Source organism: Schistocerca serialis, chromosome 2, assembly GCF_023864345.2.
Source record: "Schistocerca serialis cubense isolate TAMUIC-IGC-003099 chromosome 2, iqSchSeri2.2, whole genome shotgun sequence".
NCBI classification, from domain to species: domain Eukaryota; kingdom Metazoa; phylum Arthropoda; class Insecta; order Orthoptera; family Acrididae; genus Schistocerca; species Schistocerca serialis.
The window spans coordinates 822,732,511-822,755,699 of NC_064639.1; positions in this window are offsets into that span (position 1 = coordinate 822,732,511).

A 23,189-nucleotide genomic window follows, 5' to 3' on the forward strand; every position below is an offset into this window, starting at 1 on the left:
TTCAGTCCGGTACCGCGCTGCTGCTACGGTCGCAGGTTCGAATCCTGCCTCGGGCTGGGTGTGTGTGATGTCCTTAGATTAGTTAGGTTTAACTAGTTCTAAGTCTAGGGGACTGATGAACTCAGTGCTTAGAGCCATTTGAACCATTTTAGATGATTTTCCATTGCCACGAAAAGCGGAGCTCTGTAGTGGGTGCCTGCAAATAGTGATATTGCGGCAACGTCGCTACTTTAGTCGAATGTCAGCAGCCAAATAATGTAAATGGGACTTTAAAGGTGGCGAAGAACAGTGCACCAGCAGTATTTGATGAGGAGGATGATTTGGGAGTGATTTATTTAAGACACGACTGCTTTCAGACTTGTTCCCGTCTTCAGGTTATAACATTATTTGTTTATGGTACATTTAAATTTGTATAATTTTTTTTTGCTTTAAAATTTTTGAATATTGGTACTATATTATCCGTAGATGTAAAGTGTGCTATACTGGAGTTTGAAGTTCTTTGCATTGTATGTGAGTAATGTATGTAAAATACTATCTAAATTGTTTATTACACTTCAACGACATTTTGTATTTAAAAATATTTGTGTGTAAAAACTGTTCATATTGATGTAAATTCGACAATTGTAAGAAATGGTCACGCTTAGGAACAGTGTAAGAAATAGGTGTTACATAAAAGCCAGTGTGCTTTTGTTTAAAGCGAAAGTGGCTCTGGGGAGTGGAAAAGGTGGCAAGGACGAATTGGCGCGCCACCTAGAGCAAGTGCGAGAAGTAAGCCACACAGTCTGTAGGCAACTGTTATTGAGGCAACACCCATGTGGAGCAGGAGAAGCTTTGCCTGCAAATTTGCACAAAAATGCCTCGGATGAGGACTGCAAACGGCTTATGGCGTAGCTGCGAGATGTTGGGCTACTGTATGTAAAATTGAACTTTGCCAAGAAGAGAAATTGAGCCAGGCCATACTGTGGGTAGCGTAGCCGTCATAAGTTTTCGCCACACCCAAGCCTACAGACACCAGATAAAACTTTTTTGTATTTTTACTTTTGTACAGCGTGAATCATTAATTTAAACTGTGTTCTAATAATCATTCTTCGACTTTAAATAAACTAGTTAACCCTATTATTTCATCCTAATCATACACCTATATAGGGTTCCTTCCTGATGTTTGATTAATCAGAGTATCCTGTTTTACAGACTTATGAAGTGCCAAGATAATATAAAGAGGCACCATTTAACTTGTTTCTGTGTTTTCTTAACTATTTCAAAGTGTTGCAGTAAAAGTTTGCTTACGTAAAATTCAGTCAGAGTGGAGCCAAGCTACTGGAATCTGTTAAATAACAGCTTTCGAAAATAAATTCCAGTAAAGTTTCCCCCTGGCCAAATTTGTTTGCTCCCCTGAAATAATCTACTGGGCTTTTTCTCTTTTAAAAACGTAATGTATAAAGGTGTAGTCCAACATTGCTTAAGCGGAGTAATATTTATTTGAAAAAACAACTTAAAAAGTAGCAAGATAGTAGGCAAAATTCATACTTCTGTAACTGAGTTGTCCTAGCTTCGGTATAATATTAATCATACTGCGTTTCTATCCAACTACTGGGCAAGATCTTAGGAAAAGAAGTGAATAGTCTGATTTACTTATCCATTAGACACAACACACAGTCAAATCCTGTAAAGAGGGTAACTCGATTGACTAGCTTTTCCTATAAACACGACTATCCTCTCATATTGAACTTTATTTGGAAATTAAACTAAATTTTAGTAAGAGGATTATACGTGGCTTATCTCGTGACAGGGCTATTTGTTCTGTTGGGTTATAATATACGTGGCAACGTAGAGACAGGGTTTTCTGTTATTTAGGTAAAAGGATACTAAATTACGATAGTAGTGCTGGGGTTATACGGTGATTACACTCATTTACATGTTTCCACATTCAATTTTGGGATTCATTGCCTAAACGCTGAACTCCAACCTGAATGTGGGAGCACGTAAGTTAATGTAATCACCTGGTTCTCGCGTCTTCATTATATCACTTTCAATTGTGACTGACAGCGAACCTTATCCAACACCTCTTCATTATTTACTCCATATACCCACCTAATCTTCAGCAGTCTTATGTAGCACAACATTTCACTAACTTCAGCTCCTTCCTAGGCTGCACTGTTTGTTGTCCATGTTTAGCTTCTGAGAAGGGTACTTACACATAGATTTATCTACTACGCTGTCGGCAGTATTACACTTCTAACATTCAGTGTGTTGTGGGTTTCAAGCGCTCTGCTGTTCACTACCAGGTGCATCAGAGGTCCACACTATAAAACTAACGAGACAACAGCCAGTAACAAATTTTTTTTTTTTTGCCATACCTACACGATATGGTGGCGTAGGATGGCACATAGACGATGTATATAGAATTGAGTTTAAAACCTACTGATTACTTGCTCTGTCATACAGTGACAAACGGCACGACCATCAGAATGGGCTCCTGCTTAAATAAAAAATTATTCACTGCGAGTTGCTACTACACCGATCATAATCACGTTCACGCAAAACTCGAGCCAATTAACGCAATGATAAAATGTAATCCACGTGTTTCTATTATAAACATACTCACGTACTGTAGTACACATCGACTAGTACACAACACGATACATTTCAGTTCCATTACGTACAAATGTACACAGTAATACATTTATTTTTAACTTACACTAATTATTAATGATGGTACTTGATGTAGCACAGAGGAATTACTTAAACAGTATCTTTACCTAGTCTTAGTAAACTGACATGTATAATTGTTCGTAATGTAAACAGATGTCACTTTCATAATCTTTAGTACAAATTGGAGTATAATAATTTGTTTAAAACAATATGAATCGCATAAGGAACTACTACAATCGGGGAGAAGCAAAATTGTAAGTTACGTTTAAAATTGGTATATTATAAGTGGTTAAAAATAGTCCAGATGTAATTTTAGGAAGAAAAAGTGTGGGTTTTTGAAAAACTAATCGTTAAACTTATTTTTATGCCTTAAGCTGTGCGTATTCCAACGCTCAAATAATATCACACGTCTTTTGCAATTGTAAATTAATTAAAATATCATGCGTAAGACTATTGACATTGTAATGATACGTATGTTACGGTAGCTGCGACCGTAGAGGTAGCGGAAGTAATTTTCGGAGAGTGTGAGTAAGAATTGTTGTAGCGAGGTTTTTTTTTTTCCTAGAGTCGCGGCATTATTATGAAAATACAAGTATTTTTGGAAGTAACATATTGCTAAGATGCGGTTCAGAGGTCGTTTTATAAATAAATCGTACACGTGATCTCTATAAAAAGTTCGACTTCTTACTTTGAGGAAAAGCTACTATCACCGAATTGCAAATGCAGATACCACCATATTCCTATAGTAAGAATCCAAGAACTCAGGAATTCTGCAGCAATAGGGAGAACAACAGTTTCCGATAAATAATTATAACAGCTGCTTATAAATAATGCATGTAGCATTGCCTGTTCTAACAACTAGTAACACGATTTGCAAATATATTTCATTCACAATCTGAAGCACACGCAATCAATGAACTAAAAATTTTGAATTTTGTTGGTTTATTGTCACGACGTGCTGAAGAACAGGGTTTATTACAGCGTTCAGTGAATAACATTGTAGAAGAAACAGTCAAGTTACTATTTGTTAGTGACACCATTGTATTACCTACACGAAGAACATTGCTTTGACGTTTTGATGAACCCGTTAATGACGTGTGTAACGAAAACGGTAGATGGTAAGTTTTCATTGCACCTGCAACTTATCCTGGTGACCGTGAGGTTAAACACATATTTACAAATTGTGAGGCACCACCACATAAAACCTTTCAATAAGGGGCTTGGAATAGCTTTAATAGTTCCATTATTCTCAATGTCGCTGCAGTTGTAACGAATACGAAAGTTGCCCCTGAACAATGGCTATTAAGGGAACTGATAGCTCATTTTATGTAGATCGGGGGCATTACACGGTTTAATCGACTGAAAAGCAATCAAGGTATGGACTAGTAGAGCGGACAACAGAATATGGGTCACGGCTGTGGGAGACAGGGATCGAGGGTAGTGGCGGCGAGTGGGGAAAGGTGGGGGGGGGTTAACTCCCAAACGAGGCCAGTCAGCGTTTCGTGGAACGCGAGTAATCTGGCAAGTGAAAAATTGCCGAAGCCGTCAGCCTGGCAATATAGTTATTTATCGACGTGTCACCGGTGATAAACGAGTTCTGAACCAAGCCGCATATGAACCCTCGCCTCTCTCCCCCTGCCACCGTTTCTGTCCCTTCCTCAACTTGGCCTTATGTGTCGCACGATGCCTAATGCTACTCGAATCACGACGCCTAACTTTTAATTTCCATATTCCATTTCCCACATCAGTTTTTTACCAGTTATTACAACTCGGTTTCACAGCATTTGATTCAAGACCCACAGCCACATATACTCCTCCTTGCGCTAATTCGTGATCATCACACGACGATCGATAATATTTATTGCCACTATTCGGCTCATTTTCACTCTTGTTTCACTGACCGACATTCCATTTCGCTTTCATAGCTGGAACTTTTTCGTAGTTCATGAAATACCTCCCAAATTTCTAGAAAATGCTCAATGTTATAATCTAATATCTACAGCGACATTACCATCCCGAATAACGCTATGGGGAAACGAACAAATAAATGTTTCCTCGTGAGCTCCGATTTCTCTTACTTTGTTACGATGCTAGTTTGGCGTTCAGAAAAGAGCGTTGGTGATTGTACTTTCGCGAAAAGATGACGCCACATCCAAAAACGCCTTTGTCTTAACAACTGCTACCCACGGTCACGCATCATATAGGGGACTCACTCTTACATGTTTCGTGGTAATACAAAATGCGCTACCCAGTAATGGGAAGAAAGGATGGGTTACACACGTCTACAAGGAGGTTAGTAGAAGTGATCCACTAAACTTGCTGTCCTATATCCTTGACATCGATTCGTTGTAGAGTCCTAGAACATATCCTGAGTTAAAACACAATGAGGTATCTCTAACAAATTACCTCCTCCACGCAAACCAACCTGGTTCCGAAAACATCGATTGTGTGAAAACCAACTCACACTATTCTCACATAAAATACTAAAAGCTTTGGATCAGGTCAGCAGGTAAATTTTTGATTTTAGAAAAGCATTTGTCTCTGTACCACCTTTACGCCTATTATCGGAAGTATGATCGTATTAAGTACCAAGTGAAATTTGGGACAAGACTAAGGATTTTTAGATAGGGAGAACGCAGCATGTTATCTTGGATGTAGAGTCGTCAACAGATGTAGAAATAACTTCGGGTGTGCTCCAGAGAAGTGCGTTGGCCCCTTGCTGTTCATGTTGTGCATTAATGACCTTGAGTAGACTTTTTCCAGATGATGCAGTTATCAATAATGAAATACTGTCTAAACGAAGCTGCATAAAAATTCACACAGATATTGATAACATTTCGAAAGAGAAGCAAATATTGGCATCTTGCGTTAGATGTTCAGAAAAAAGTTGGGTCCTATGACTACAGTATCAATAAGTCACAGCTGAATCGGTCAGCTCATAAAAATATCTGTGTGTAGCCCTTGGTAGGGATAATCACATAGACTCACTCATGGGTAATGCAGATGATGGACTTCATTTTATTGGTAGAAAACTAGAGAAACGCAACCACTCTACAAAGGAGAAAAAAATGGTTCAAATGGCTCTAAGTACTATGGGACTTAACATCTGAGGTCATCAGTCCCCTAGACTTAGAACTAATTAAACCTAACTAACCTAAGGACATCACACACATCCATGCCCGAGGCAGGATTCGAACCTGCGACCGTAGCAGTAGCGCGGTTCCGGACTGAAGCGCCTAGAACCGTTCGGCCACAGCGGGCGGCTACAAAGGAGATTGCTTACTAATCACTCATGCGACGCATCATAGAATATTGCTTAAATATGTGGGACCTACACCGAAATGGACTAACATGGGACATTGAACATATACGGTGCAGGACAGCACAAATGGTCACAGGTTTGTTTGATCCTTGGGATAGTGTCACATAGATCTTAAGGGAAGTTAACTGGAATGCTCTTGAATATAGGCGTAAACTATCCCGAGAAGCTCTTGTTACAAAATTTCAAGAACTGCCTTTAATGATGGCTCTAGGAGTATACAGCAACCCCTACGTATTGGTCCCGAGGAACAGTCAGGACAATATTACATTAATTACAGCACGCGCGGATACACATTAAGAAATATTATTTCTGCGCCCAGACGTGAATGGAACTGGAAGAACCGTAATGGGACGTACACCACCTGTCTTGCACTTCACAGTGGTTTGCGGAGTATATATGTAGATGTAGATGTTTGGTTCGCCTTCCCCATAATATTTTTCGTGTGATGATTCCAATTTAAGTTGTATGTAATTATGATCTCTAGGCATTTGATTGAATCGGCACCATTAGAATCTTGAAGAAGGTCCCAGCAGAGGCACCGAAACTTCGATGAGTGAAGAAGTCTGAAGAGTAAAATCACGCAGCCTAACGACCCATAACATTTCATCATCAACTTTACTGAAGTGTGGAGGGTAGGTGAAAGATGTACAGGCGGAAGTAAGACTCTGAGGGGGTGGGATGGGGGGGGTGAGGGGGGCCGTGGGTTGAATGTCGTGAATCGTGCTTCCGTAGTACTGTCAGGGAAGCACTTGCCCCCGAAAAGCGTAGGTCTCAGGTTGGAGTACCACTCCGGTACACAGTTTTAGTCTGCTAGAAGTTTCAAATCACCTCACAGTCCGCTGCGGAGAGAAAATTCGTTCTCGAATAAATGAAATTCTTTGAAGAAGGGGGATTGGATTGGTATTTCACTTGCCAGATCTGGGTCAGAGGCTATGTCTGTTAGCAGAGGTAGACTTCTCGTTTTGAAAAATCAGTTCATTGTTGTACGTTCTGCCTGTTTGATGAGATACAATAGTTGTTAGGCTACAGACAGATATGAAAACTATGTTTTTTGTGACGACTATCAGTCAGAAAGGGGTTTCAGAAGAGAACAAACGGACACGAGAAGCAACTCTGGTATCACGCTATGGAATGTGCTATCAGCAGAGAATGCTGAGGTTCCTCCTAGAGGCTTTCAGAGTGTGAATCGCTTAGTTGCTGCATCAAGCATGTGTCAATAAATTGCAAAAAAGGTATCACAAAAAGTTCAAGAAAACACTCCTAGACAAAGAGAGAAATTTGCTTTGTGATGCATAATTATTTAATGAGACTTCATAACTAGCTAACACTTAATAAAGTGTTTTTTCCCATTTCCCGTAACAATAGTTATTTATATGTATTTTCCTCTTAAACCACTAATGAAGTAGTGAAATTTGGCATGTACGTATTAAATACCACAATTTCAAGATTTGTAGAATTAATTTTAATATATCACACTAACAAGAGATGTATTAAGCAAACTATCTAAAAAATGAGCAACTGTCAAAGAATTCACAAAATGCATTGTCATATTTCTCTTCAGATGACTTGCAAAGTTACTGTCTAAGAAATTCTGTACAGAAGTTAATTGCGCCTAATGGAACGGATTTTTCGATAAATGATAGACGTTTTTCTAAATTGACCATTGTTTATAAGGAGAAATGTAACAGATCAATAGCTGAATACTCCTTAGCAGGCAAGACTGGGGCCATACCAAGATGTGAACGCCTCTATTTCCTTTTGTAGGCAATGAGCTAAACGTTGAACTACCTAACAAGTACGCCGCTCTCACCAGATGTATCAGCTCGTCCTTTACTGTTTCCCTTCATACCGTACACACATCCTAGCGGAAGACAGCACTACAGATTCGAGTCGTTCTGCGAGACACCTTTTTAAATGCTCGTAAATAGTTATTCGTCTGCTGCTTTTTTCATTATAAATAACATATCCATGTTGTTGTTATTATTGTTGTTGTTGCGGTCCCCAGTCCAAAGACTGGTTTGATGCAGCTCTCCATGCTACTTCCTCCCATGCAAGGCTCTTCATCTCCGAGTAAGTACTCCAATCTGCATCCTTCTGAATCTCCTTACTGTATTTATCTCTTGGTCTCCCTCTACGATTTTTATCCCCCACGATTCCCTCCAGCACTAAATTGGTGATCCCTTGATGCCTCGGAATGTGTCCTACCAACCGGTCACTTCTTCTCGTCAGGTTGTACCACAAATCCCTCGCCGGCCGTAGTGGCCGAGCGGTTCTAGGTGCTTCAGTCTGGAACCGCGCGACCGCTACGGTCGCAGGTTCGAATCCTGCTTCGGGCATGGATGTGTGTGATGTCCTTAGGTTAGTTAGGTTTAAGTAGTTCTAAGTTCTAGGGGACTGATGACCTAAGATATTAAGTCCCATAGTGCTCAGAGCCATTTGAACCATTTTTGAACAAATTCCTCTTCTCCCCCCTCCTCATTAGTTACATGATCTACCTATCTAATCTTCAGCATTCTTCTGTAGTACCTCATTTCAAACCTATTCTCTTCTGTCTAAACTGTTTATCGTACATATTTCACGTCCATACATGGCTAGACTCCATACGAATACTTTCAGAAAGGACTTCCTGGCACTTAAATTTATACTCGATATTCACAAATTTCTTTTCTTCAGAAACGCTTTTCTAAGCCATTGGCAGTCTACATTTTATATCCTCCCTACTTCGACCATTATCAGTTCTTTTGCTTCACAAATAGTAAAATTCATCTACTACTTCAAGTGTCACATTTCGTAGTCTAACTCCCTCAGCATTACCTGATTTAATTTGACCACACTCCATGATCCCTGTTTTACTTTATTAGATCTTCGCCTTATATCTTCTTTTCAACACACTGTCTATTCCGTTCAACTGCTCTGCCAAATCTTTGCTGTCACACAATTACAATGTCATTGGCAAACCTCAGATTTTTATTTCTTCACCCTGGAATTTAATTCCTGTTCCAAATTTTTTCTTTTGTTTCCTTTAATGCTTGCTCAATATACAGATTGAATAACATCGGGGAGAGGCTACAACCCTGTCTCACTCCCTTCTCAACAACTGCTGCCCTTTTGTGCCCCTCGACTCTTATAACTGCCATCTGATTTCTGTACAAATTGCAAGATTCCTTTCGCTCCCCATATGTTACCTCTGCCACCTTTAGAATTTCAAAGAGAGTATTCCAGTCAACACTGTCAAAAGCTTTCTGTAAGTCTACAAATGCTATAAATGTTGGTTTGCCTTTCCATAACCTACCTTGTATGAGAAGTCGTAGGGTCAGTATTGCCTCGAGTGTTCCTACATTTCCCCAGAATCCAAACTGATCTTCCCCGAGGTCAGCTTCTACCTGTTTTTCCATTATTATGTAAAAGATTCGTGTTAATATTCTGCAACAGTGACTAATTAAACTGATAGTTCCGTAATTTTTACACCTGTCAGCATCTGCTTTCTTTGGAATTGGAATTAATATATTCTTCCTGTCTCATACGTCCTGCTCAACAGATGGAAGAGTTTTGTCATGGCTGGCTCACCTAAGGCTATCAGGAGCTCTAACCGAATATTGTCCTGTGGCCTTGTTTCGACTTAAGTCTTTCAGTGGTTTGTTAAATTCTTACGCAGTATCATATCTTCCTTCTCATCTTCATATACGTCCTCTTCTGTTTCCATAATATTGTTCTCAAGTACATATCCATTGTATAGACCCTCTATACACTCCTTCCACCTTTCTGCTTTCCCTTCTTTGCTTAGGACTGGTTTTACGTTTGAGCCCTTGATATTCATACAAATGGTTCTCTTTTCTCCAAAGGTCTCTTTAATTTTCCTGTGGGCAGCAGCTATCTTACCCCTAGTGATATATGCTTCTACATCCTTACATTTGTCCTCTAACCATTGCTGCTTACCGATTTTGCACTTCCTGTCGATCTCATTTTTTAGACATTTTTATTGCGTTTCGCCCGCTTCATTTATCGCATTTTTACATTTTCTCCTTTCATGAATTAAATTCAATATCTCTTGTGTTATGCAAGGATTTCTACAAGCTCTCCTTTTTTGATGTACTTGAACCTCTGCAGCCTTCGCTAGTTCATCTCTCAAAGCTACCCATTCTTCTTCTACTGTATTTCTGTCCCCTGTTCTTGTCAGTTGTTCCCTAATGGTCGCTCTGAAACACTCTGCAGCCTCAGGTTCCTTTAGTTTATCCAAGTCCCATCTCCTTAAAACCGTGAGTTTCTGCAGTATCTTCAGTTTCAATCTGCAGTTTATAGCCAATAAATTGTTGTCGGAGTCCACATCTGCTCCTGAAACTGTCTTACAATTTAAAACATGATTCCTAAATCTCTGTAATTATGTAATGTATCTGAAACCTGGTGGCTCAAGACCTCTTCCACGTATACAGCTTTCTTTGATGATTCTTAAATCAAGTGTTAGCTATGATTAAGTTAAGCTGTATGCAAAATTCTACCAGGCGGCTTCCTCTTTCATTCTTTTCCTCAGTCCATATTCACCTACTACCTTTCCATTTCTACCTTTTCCTACTATCGAGTTCCAGTCCCTCGTGACTATTTAATTTTCGTCTCCCTTAACTATCTGAGTAATCTCCTTTATCTCATCATACATGTCCTCAATCTTCTCCTCAACTGCGGAGGTAGTTGGCATATAAACTTGTGGATGTGGGCTTCGTGTCTATCTTGGCTACAATAATGCGTCCAGTATGCTGCTCATAGTAGCTTATCCGCGTTTCTATTTTTTTTAATCATTATTAAACCTACTCGTGCAGTAGCCCTATTTGATTTTGTATTTATAACCCTGTATTCACCTGATCGGAAGTCTTGTTCATCCTGCCACCAAACGTCACTTATTACCACTATATATAGCTTTAACCCATCCATTTCTCTTTTTACATTTTCTAACCTACCCTCCCGATGAAGGGATCTGACATTCCACGCTCCGGTCCGTTGATCGCCAGTTTTGTTTCTCCTTATAACGACGTCCTCCTGAGTAGTCCCCACCCGGAGATCTGAATGGGGGACTATTTTATCTTCTGATTATTTTACCCAGAGCATGAGATTGTCATTTAACCATACAGTAAAGCTGCATGCCCTCAGGAAAAATTAAGGCTGTAGTTTCAACCGTTCGCAGTAGCAGCACAGCAAGGCCGTTTTGGTTATCGTTACAATGCCCGATCAGTCAATCATCCAGACTGTTGTCACTGCAACCACTGAAAAGACTGTTGCCCCTTTTAAGGAACCACACGTTTGTCTGGCCTCTCAATAAATACTCGTCCGTTGTGGTTGCACTTACGGTGCGGCTATCTATATGACTGAGGCACGCAAGTCTCATCACCGTCGGCAAGGTCCATGCTTCATTCGTGGGAGGGGGAGACATATGCATACATGTTATAAAAGTGTATCTATGTACATACGACGACGTGCTGAAAAGTAATGCTTCCGAGTTTTCTATGTGAAAAGCCTTAAGGCTTCTTCACTAAAAGAAACTTAATTGATATTCTACCCCTTCATTCTTTGGTAATTTGTGGTAAGGAATATTGGACCAAACTGCTGAGATCATCGGTCTCTAAGCTTATGCACTACTCAGTCTAACTTAAACTAACTTAAGCTAAAGACAACACACACATCCATGCCCGAGGGAAGACTCGAACCTCCGATGGGGGAAGCCGCGCGAACCGTGACAAGACGCCTCAGACCGCACTCATTCTTTGCGTCTACATATTTATTTCTCGTCACAGTCCTCCTGTCGGAGAACACATTTCTGTCATGGAGAGACCATATTGTCGATACCGCCACTGTAGAATGTTTGACTTTGCTAGCGGAGCCGCAACTTCACCTCTGCTTCCGTCACTTCACCACTATCAAACAAAAGTCCTCGAAGACATTCTTTAAGTTTTGGAAGTAGACGAAAATCGGATGGGGCCAAGTCAGAGCTGTATGAGGATGATGATAGTGAACCCAAGGCGTCGGATTGTTGCATATGCCGCAGCGCTCATATGTGATATGACATTGTAGTGCTGAAGGAGGCCGTCCTCAATGTATATACGAGCTCTTCGAACTCGTGCTTTCAGCTTTCTGGGATTCTCGCAGTGTCTTGCAGAGTCAACGGTGGAGCCTTTAGGCATGAATTCGAAATGCATCTCACCTGTAACGTCACAGAACACTGTGAGTAGGACTTTGTCTAATGATGGCGTGGTCTTGAAAATTGTTGGCGCCGGCGATCTTTTGTGGCGAAACTCCATTAACGATTTCTTGTTTTCTGGGTCAAAATGATGAGCTCGGCTTTCATCACCAGTCACGACGGATCATCCTCACCCTCAAGACGCAAAAGAAATTGTTGACAGATGTCCAATCACCTCTGTTTCAGGTCAGGAGTGAGCATTCGACGCAGCCACTGCACACAGTTTTCTGTGCCGCAGTTCTGCAGTGATGGCGTGTACACGCTCTCGTGATACGCCACGCTTACCTGAGTGCTGTGTCTGCGTTATCCGACGATTTTCTTTGATGAGTTCGACAATCCGAACCCGATGTGCCTTTTCGGTTACAGTACGTGTCGTCCACTCCGAGCTCTGCCAACCACCACCACTGTTTTCTTCATTACGAGGACAACGAACCTAAAATCGCACATTACTGGTATCGATACGATCACCGTCGTAGACAGCTTTCATTTTTATATCAATTTCTATTGGAGGCGCGTTATCTGCAGTTAGAAACTCGATTACAGCTTGCTGTTTCTCACGCGCTGACTTAACTACACGCCTGGAAATGGAAAAAAGAACACATTGACACCGGTGTGTCAGACCCACCATACTTGCTCCGGACACTGCGAGAGGGCTGTACAAGCAATGATCACACGCACGGCACAGCGGACACACCAGGAACCGCGGTGTTGGCCGTCGAATGGCGCTAGCTGCGCAGCATTTGTGCACCGCCGCCGTCAGTGTCAGCCAGTTTGCCGTGGCATACGGAGCTCCATCGCAGTCTTTAACACTGGTAGCATGCCGCGACAGCGTGGACGTGAACCGTATGTGCAGTTGACGGACTTTGAGCGAGGGCGTATAGTGGGCATGCGGGAGCCCGGGTGGACGTACCGCCGAATTGCTCAACACGTGGGGCGTGAGGTCTCCACAGTACATCGATGTTGTCGCCAGTGGTCCGCATCAGTCATGAATTTTTAGTTTATAACTTCTTTACTACTAAATCCATTTGCAAGAAATTTTGCAAGCAATGTTCGCATATGCCACTGAATATACTTGCAAAAATATACCGTTTTACGGCACATAGTTCCGGAGATATCACCATATAAACACTGAGATGCGTGAAAAACTGCTGCTTCATGCGCTGACGTTTTATTATTTCTTTACTACTAAGTCTGTTCTTAACATATTTCGCGTAAAGTATCAAAATATACCACTGGATGTATCTGCCAAATTAGGCTGTTCTAAAACACGTATTTTAGGAGATACGACATCATAAACTTTGAGTTGCGTGAGGGCGAAATTCGCTAGAGGCGCAAGTGAAATATTACAGCCAAGTTAAAATGTGTTAACTATATGTACATTATATGTGACATGTGCGTGGCCAGGTAATTCCAAGAATAAAAGATTTCTCCTAAACCTCTTGTTACACATGTTACTCACTATCTGGAAAGATGTAATATTTGAGTAAGAACCAGCAACCTCCTACTGCGGCAGAGGTGTAATAACGCGAAGAGGGGAGGGGGCAGGAGAAGATGGACGGACAAAGAGGAGGAAGGAGAAGATAGACAGAGTGAGATAGAGTAGAATATGGACAAAGAGAGGGGGTGAGAAGGGGCAGAGACGGCAAGAGCTGATGGGCAGAGGGCCAGGAGGAAATGGACGGAGTGTGAGGAGGGGGGAGGGAGGGGATGTTGGACGAGGTGGGTAGAGAGAGAGAGTGGTAGGAGGAGAGGGGCAGGGAGAGCAGGATGTAAGGGATGAAGCAATACAAGACTGGGATAAATACATACCCGCGTTATGCGGGACACTCAGATACTTCATTATATTTATATGAAGGACATGAAAATGTCTGCTCATATCGATAGTTACACAAATCCCTTAGTATATGCACGGACTACCTCTCCACTACCATATCGTCAGTACCAAACAATTATACCGTATGTCTCTGAAACTGCAAAGGCTATGGGACTGAAAGCGGGCAGCATGTTATCGATGTACTGTGAACATAGGTAGATATAACTACCGCTGTCGGGATTACAAGTCGTGAGGGTAACAGAAAACAGCAAGGGACAATATCGACTGCAACAGCAGACTAAGGTCTATAACGTTTCATTCATTGTAAATTACATTTGTTTATTTATTTATTTTCTGTTTTCTTCTAGTCTGTTATCTAAGTAAAATAACAGACCGAATGTTGCATATTAATTGGCATGAGTGTAGCAATAATATTTTAAGATATTTCAAGTGTTTTAGTAATAACCAAGCACTACGCTGTTTATGGGGAAGGGGTAAATCTACGTCGAACACCTGCATGAAAGGAATAATAATAATAAAAATAATAATAATACTAATAAAAAATAAAGAAATAAAGAAGTTAAACATACTACCATTTGGCCATCTAGTGCACGGATATCTGTTTATCTGGAATCCAGAAGACGTACACTACTGGCGTGCTATACTATGCAGCACTGGTAGAGCATAAATTTTGTAATTTATAATTCTGGACTGCACTACTACACAATACTACACTACACAGCACTACCCTACTCAAAGCTATACTACACTACAGCACTTGGTGTCAGAAGGAAACTGGATTTCTCGTTTGTCTGGATGGTTAGCTCCCGGCGAGATTAGGTGCAACTGAGGATTCACAGGGCCTGCGCATCTACGTCACACACTGTCAATGCCAGTATGCTCGTCAGGTGGCTTTTGTATGCGAGAGAGCCAGTATCTGAGGCGAAGGAGGTGTTCTCCAGCCTGGAGGTGGTGAGCCATCCTTTCCGTAATCCTCTTAAAGAGGTTGTGGCTAGAGCCACAGAGTAACATATTTTTGTCTATGCTAGAGCCTACGTCGCTGGCGTACAGGTTTGTGATTTCTCACGATGGCCGCTATTTTCCGATGCCACGGAAGCTCCGAGACACGGAAGTAAGGAACGTTTCGTGCTCACAGAACAGATCGCTCGCCAACACAGTATGGAGTGTTTCGGAAGCTCAAGACATAGGGCAGTCGGCTCACAGCCCTCGTGGGCTGTGGAAGTCGTTTGCTCTGTGTGGTGTAGGCGGTGGGTTCGTAGGGTATTTCAGAAGCTGGAAGAAGGTGATCTTTCGTGATCAGCCGTACGGGAAACACATAAAATTCGATATTGTTTCCCTATGGGCCCTTGTATTTCTGGTGGAGTCATTTCAATTTGCTAGGCGAATGTTGCTGTTCAGCGAGTGTGCAGACACACGGTAGGGACAGGTCAAATTAGGTAGTGGTGCTAAGTGAACGAGACACACTTGGCGACAACTAATAGAAGATAATAAGTTCAGTTTTGCCCAACGGATATTTGAAGTGCAGAGTTTTCATTTGTGTCATTTTCCTTTTTAGGTTTCCGTACCTCAATCACACTTACAGGATCACTTCGTTCTCCTTCTGTCTGTCTGTTGGTTTGTCTTTCTGTCCGTCTGTCCGTGTGTTAAGACTCCCTGTTCTCAAGAACCGCATGGGTATCAAGATGAAATTTCAGTCTGGCACCAAGGTCTACGGTATCTTATCAGCGTAAAAAGTTTAAGCTTTTAAGTCAATGAAATCAGAAGATGCGGCCACTTCTGTCACCTATTTCAATCCTCGCAAACTCACTCATCAAAACGTATAGGGTACTTCCCGTTCGCCTAGAATCAAGAAATTTGGCAAGAAGCAAGGTGTCATTGTACAAATCAAGCAAAAAATCCCATAACTAATAATTTGTAATTATATCATATAAAGAAGAGTATTTAATTTCCCATTTCTTGTCTGTCTGTTAGACCCCTTTTTCTCAGGAACGGGTAGAGGTATCAAACTGAAATTTACGTCAAGTACTGAGGTCTACAGGGCCTTTGCGGTATAACTGTTCTAAGCTTCAAAAGACACGGTCATGTATGTCACATATTTTGACACTTGCAACCTCACTCACTAAAATCTATAGATGGACCTGGTGGTCTAACGGTAAAGCCTGTGCCTGGTCGGGATGTCACGCGATCGAATCGAGTTTTCACCAAGGATTTATCAGTCTTTCTTTTAACATTGCCTGTTCCTCTCAAAGATGTGAAAAGTCACCAGAAACAACACGTGGTTCGGATTCCACGTTAAATTGTAGTTTGGATAACAGAGGTAAGTTAGGGAGACGCAAGTCGCGTAAGCGGCGTCCAATATACTACGTTATTGAGCCGCGCTTTATTATTATTATTATTACAATTATCTATATACATAATTAAGTTCGTGCGGCATCTTCAGAGCGCGAATCCTGCACTTGTCCGTTTCTTAATTTTTATTTATTCTTTAAACTGTGGTCCTGTATTGTGTGCAAAGGAGTAGTGTCTCCTTTCGGTGCTCGCTTTGAAAGTAGCTGGTCTGCTACAGGGCACTGAGTAGCGGTATACTGCTACTTTCTGAGTAGCAGAGCAGAAATACTCGTTCTCAACAGAGAAGAACTATATTCTTAAAAAAAAAAAAAACAGAGAAATTAAACTTCGTCCAAATTTCAAAAGATAGTTAGTGGAGCACCTTCTGTCACAATAGCCGTCTCTCCCATACACTACGCTGCAAATCACTCTCGTCAGTCCGACCTCCCCAAAACTTTTCGCTCCCCCTTGTTGTCAGAGTACTTGGTTAGATTTTGTTCTTTCCTGTCACTGTGATTTCAATCTTCTCCTGTTTCTTCATTGTGTCCGCTTCTGTAATACAAAACATGTGTCGAAATGTTCTAAGCTAATCTATATCATTCTTAACGCCATTTACTGTTATTATTACTAGTGTAAATTGTTATTTTCATTATCATTGCTAGTGTCAGATATTATTATTATTATACCTGCGAACATTTTTGTAATATATTTGATATGTGTCGTTCCTGATCAGATGTATGGGGAATGTTGAAAACAAAACGTACAAGTCAACACTGTGAGTATGACTGAAGTCTTTGTTCAAAAGTACTCACCAGATATTTGAGCACAACTGCCCCACTCTTTCACGAGCCGAAGGATTCCCTATTCCAAGTCCCGTGTCTGTGACAGGTGCCGGTCTCCCACTGTGTCCTTCAGTTCGTCGTCCGAGTTGAAGCGCTTCTCTTTGCGATATTTTTTCAGAGGACCAAAGATATGAAAGTCGCAGGGCCATGTGTCCAGGCAGTAGGGCGTAAACTCCAGCTACTCCCACTTTGTGTAACCTCGGAGACGTGTGGACGCGCGTTATCGTAGAGAAGAATGACTTCTTTTGTTTTGTTGTTTTCCTGTCTTCCCTAGTAATTGCCAACATACACTGACCAGCCAAAACATTGCCACCGCCTTGCAAACACCGTGCTGGTCCACCTCTGGAACACAATATAGCAGCGATTCTATCTAGCATGGGTTATAAAAGCCTCTGATAGGTTCCCGGAGGTTTGTGGTACGCTTTAACGATCGGCGTTCAACTCTCGTTCATCTCATTTCTACTGCAGCCGGACTTGACGATGTCAGTGGGTCAGTATGGGGACTAGTAAGAGTCCTCTGCTATGGAGTCCTGAGTACTCTGAATGGTGTGCTCCCAAACACTTGTGACTGCACCAGCATTGTACTCTGTCGTCAAGAATGCCACAGAATGCAGCCTATGCTGCTTCACAGAGTCGGAAAGCTTTCGGCCTCCCCATTCTGTGATGATGCACGAACACCTATCACCCCAGGCCGTTTGCTATTTATAGACTTGCGTAGGCTATGAGTGTCTCACAGTACACGTCAGCCGGCCGGTGTGGCCGTGCGGTTCTAGGCGCTTCAGTCTGGAGCCGCGTGACCGCTACGGTCGCAGGTTCAAATCCTGCCTCGGGCATGGATGTGTGTGATGTCCTTAGGTTAGTTAGGTTTAAGTAGTTCTAAGTTCTAGGGGCTGATGACCACAGATGTTAAGTCCCATAGTGCTCAGAGCCATTACACAAGCAATAAATGATCTTTCGAAGCCCATCCAAGTCTACCCGACGAGCATATCGAGGAATTAGAGACTTTTAGGACCACAGTGCGAAGAATTCTATACAAGAAATATGCACCTGCATGCATATTAGATCCAGACAAGGCGGGCCTTACATCCTGATGGTGGAACTTGTCGAGTGGTTTTTGCGAGTGAGTTATTGCAGTGAATTAACCTAGCAATGAGCATCCACAACGCATTTCTTTTTCAGATAAGGCTGCTTTCCACATATCAGGTGAACTTAACAAGCACATTGTGAGGTTGTGAGTTTCGGAAAGCCCGCACGTTGCCTTAGATCATGTTAGGGATTCCCATAAAACGAATGTGTGGTGCGGTTTAATAGACAACAGAGTCATTGGACGTTCCTTTTCTGTCGAAAAATCGGTAACAGCTGACATCTACGCTAGAACAGTTTGCGGAACCACAACTGAGAGACTTGCAGGGTGATGTGATTTTCAACAAGATGGTGCATCACCGCTTTTAGGATTGCGGGTTAACGTTTTCTTAATGAAACATTCCCTGGCAGGCTCTTTGGGCATGATGGCCCACTGCTTGGCCTACAAGATCGTCAGACGTAACACATTTAAGTTTCTTTTTGTGGGGCTGCCGAAGGACAAAGTTTACACCGCAGAAGTACCTGATTAAGAGAAGAAGAAGAACAAATGTTGTATGGCGCCCAGCAGACATTCTTCGAGCTACAAACGGTGCACATACAGAAGTTCTTTGTCATCCTTGAAAGAACTTCGTGATTTAGTATTTCATTTGTCACAAACAACACATTTGTAAGTTCTATAGCTTTTGTAAAAGAAGTATTTGTGAAATTTTCTGCCAGATTAAAACAGTGTGCCGGATCTAGTCTCGAATTCGATACGTTTGCCTTTCACAGGCATGCGCTCTACCGACTGAGCTACCAAAGCGCACCTCACGACTCGTCCTCACAGCTCTACTTCCGCCAGGACCTCACCTCCTACCTTCCGAACTTCACAGAAGTTCTCCTGCGAAACTTGTACGACTAGCGCTCCTGGAAGAAAGGATATTGTGGAGACGTGGCTTAGCCATGGTTTAGGGGATTGTGTGCAAAATGAATTTTCACTTTGCAGCGGAGTGTGCGCTGATATGAAACTTTCTGGCAGATTGAAGTTGTGTACCGGTCCGAGACACGAACTCTGGACCTTAACTTTCGCGGGCAGTGGACTACCGACTGAGCTACCAAACCACGACTCATAATCCGTCCTCACAGCTTTACTTCCGAAAGTACCTTCTTAGCAGATTAATACTGCGTGCCGGACGAAGACTCGGACTCGGGACGTTAGCCTTCATCGGGCAAGTGCTCTACCGATTTTGCACCTAAGTACGATTCATGACCCGTCAGTTCTGTAAAGTTTTCAAGGGGGTATCTCAGCCGGCAGACCATTTTCCCGCGAAAGGTAAAGGTCCCATGAAAGGTATAGATTGTTGTTAGTCAGGGCCATTCTTTTTGTAGGGATTATTGAAATCCAGATTGAGTTGCGCTAAAGATATTGTGTGTCAATTTAGTGTTGATCAGAGTATGTAAAGAGAGAAATGTCTGAGTACTTTCAGTTCTGCTCAGCTGTTTGAAAATCAAATAACGTAATGGGTTAACCACTACAGTAATTGATAAATTTTTGTAAGGGAAGGTTTCATGTGGGCGCTGTGGTTTCCCGAGCGTGAATTGCGTCTTCGCTAACTCTGGCTCGACGAAATTCTTCACTGGCAACTTCTTTGAGGCCACAGGTCGACGAAAGCACCTCGGACGCTTCTGAGCTCATGAAACGGCCGAAACTGCATTTGAACTACAAACAGAAGACTTTCAATAATCCCTACAAAAGGAATGAATCACTTACCTCACAAAAATCTTCGTTACTCGGACTACTGCAATACAGCGAGCGCCAATACTGCCAGCTAAATAAAAGATTCTGACTACTGAAGGCACTAACTACTGATAGGCATAGTTAGCAAATGAAAGATTTTGATAGAGAACAAACAATATATTTACCTTAATAATGTTCAAAAGTCATCATATATGTATCGGTTCATGATATACAGTATTACAAATTTATTCTGTCTGATGCACACACGTCCAGATCGTCCGCTCTCAAAATTCTGCCATCTCTCTCCCCACATCCACCACTGCTGGCGGCTCACCTCCAACTGCGCAACGCTACGCGCTGTTCGCATCCAACTGCCCAACACTACAATAGCAAATATTCCAACAATGCAAACAGGCCAAAGACTTCACACAGCACAGTCAGTGATTTTCATATAGAGCGCTACGTGTCGTTACCAACATAAAAACCTAAACAGCTTACTTACAGTAGCCATACACAAAAAGATGGTGGAGAAACACGAAGCGATTGTGAACGGTAGCAAGCTAATCGCAAGATTGATTATTGCAGGTTGTATATAACGAACGCAAGAAAAAATTGTGATATTGATCAATTGCTTATTAATCGCAGCAATTAATTAGACCCATGATTACAGCACAATCTGTGGCATTAGCGTCTTACTTCATCATGGGACTTGTTTATAGCGTCAGTATTGGCTAATAAAAGTTCCTTTTCACGCAGTTAACACAGTATGAACTTTCAGCAGTAATCTCATAAAAAATCCTTCCAAACACAAAGTCGAATTAAGTTTACGTGAAGCATCGGGAACGTTTTCTACACGAAAGCCTGCATTAAGCAAAGTGCTTTAATCACTTACAGCGGCCAATTTCGTTCCGTAAGTGGTTTTCCTGCCGTTATTATTCGCTGGGAGGCGGAGAGATTCTGTGTAGTGACGTGTACGGATATGCTGGCGTCAGGAACTCATTTATCATCGGATGTCCCGCGATAAATAACTACCTCGGATTAGCACCGCCTCGGCTTCGGCAGGTCCGTCCGTACACGGCTTTCCCGATTCGCAATCCACTGTGTGGATTACATTGCTTTACGGAGGTACTTATTTTTGTGCCTGACCCATATTCCGACGGCTACTAATGGTACCTTGTTATCGGCTGCGTATCAGCGAAGGGCCCTCGGGACGAGAGAGATTTATGTTCTGTTTTAATTTCCGCTCTGTTGATGCTACTTCTGAATAAGAACGGAGAAAAGTTTTCAAAAAGTCAGGCTACAGAGATTTAAACGTGTTTCATTTCTATGTTCTTTAGGCAGAGCTCAAATTATCTTCGTAAGGAAAAAAAGAGGTCCACTATGCAGCTATTAAACACGTTTATTTTGCAGATAGATTTCAAAATATTATAGCACCATTCTCAATGGAAAAAAAGTCATTTGAGGTTGCATAGTAGCAAAAATGCTATCGACACTCATCGAAAACAGTACAATCGGCGTCACTGTTTTTGCTCTTTTTGATCCCACTGTAACGTGACTTCATGTATGTATTGCTATATTTCATTTTGACCTTTTGTTTAATTCGATAGTCTGGGTTCAAATGGCTCTGAGCACTATGGGACTTGACATCTGTGGTCATCAGTCCCCTAGAACTTAGAACTACTTAAACCTAACTAACCTAACGACATCACACACATCCATGCCCGAGGCAGGATTCGAACCTGCGACCGTAGCAGTCGCACGGTTCCGGACTGCGCGCCTAGAACCGCTAGACCACCGTGGCCGGCGATAGTCTGGGAATAGTATTTAATGCTAACATACCTAATTCGTGTTGCAAAACTTCAGGGTGAAGCAAAGCAGCATGAATGCAAGTTACTTTTAAAAACGGATCCTTCATCCGTTTCCAGATGGTTAGTATCATTAAATATGTTAATATCAGATGGTTAGCACTATTATGTATGTTAACATCAGCCATCGTGAGATATTTAAAAGTAAAAAAAACACACGTTGGTGGTAGCAATGACTAGCTCACTCGTCTTGTACTTATCTGTGGAAGTCATTAAATGCAGTACAGAATGCTTCACGTATTTCAAAGCAATAAAGCTTTGCTAAGCGAAATATTATGATGCATTATGAGACTGGATCTACAAAGGTGGAATATTCTAAAAAAATTCTATTCTCTCTGAAAATGTTGCTACATGGTTACAGATACCGCAAATAGTGGCAACAACATTTCCTTGTGGGTAAAATTTGCCCTGAAAAGCAACAGTAAATTAGTTTTAATGACGTAGTCAATATTCCACAGATATTTCTCCGCGACCTAAGAAGTTATGTATTATTAGTTCGACAGATTCCTTTGCAACGATTTTCGTGTGAATGTTTGCAATGGTCAGGCAAAACGCACCTAGATGTGCTACTTACATGAACATCACTGATTTTACTGACAATTTCATCGCTGTTATTCAGTGTGAAGACAACACTGAAAAGGGATTTCTGAATGAGAAACCTACTGCGTAATTTTTCCTTATATACCGTTGTTCGTTAGTGAAGGGTGTCCCATAAAGAGCGCAATTTTTAAATTGAGCGCCTCTTTCAGTGTGTTAGGTTGTCGGACCAGAAATTTAAGCGACTGTCATCTGTTGATACCGCGGTTACCGATTGTCATTGTCAGTTGGCGTTTGCGCGTATTGTTATCAGCTAAAACGGAGCGATGCATGCTGGATCAAAGCATCTAGATTTTGGAAATGCATTTCAAGTACGATGAATGCTAAGCAGAGACCTTGCGAAGACTTCGTGTAGTTTTTGATAGGCAAAATGGGCCGTATGTCAACAATACAGAGAATGCTCAGGAAATAGGAAGATTCAGCATCGATCGTGGACATTGAATCACCTGAACGTCCTCGTTCTCGTCGATCGGTAGAGGATGTCGCTCTCGTCAGTGAGGGCGTTGCTCCGTGTCCAGTGAAGTCGATTCGCCACCGTTCTCAACAGTAATCCAGTCGGAGACGCAGTTTGCATTGAATTTTAACAAAAGAATCTGCATTTACATCTTTTGCGATCCAGCTAACACATGAGCTCAAGCCAATAGACCATTTGAAGCGTCGAACATCTGCCGATTTGGTACTCAAAAAACAAGAATTCGGTAATGATTTTCATAAGAAAATAATCTT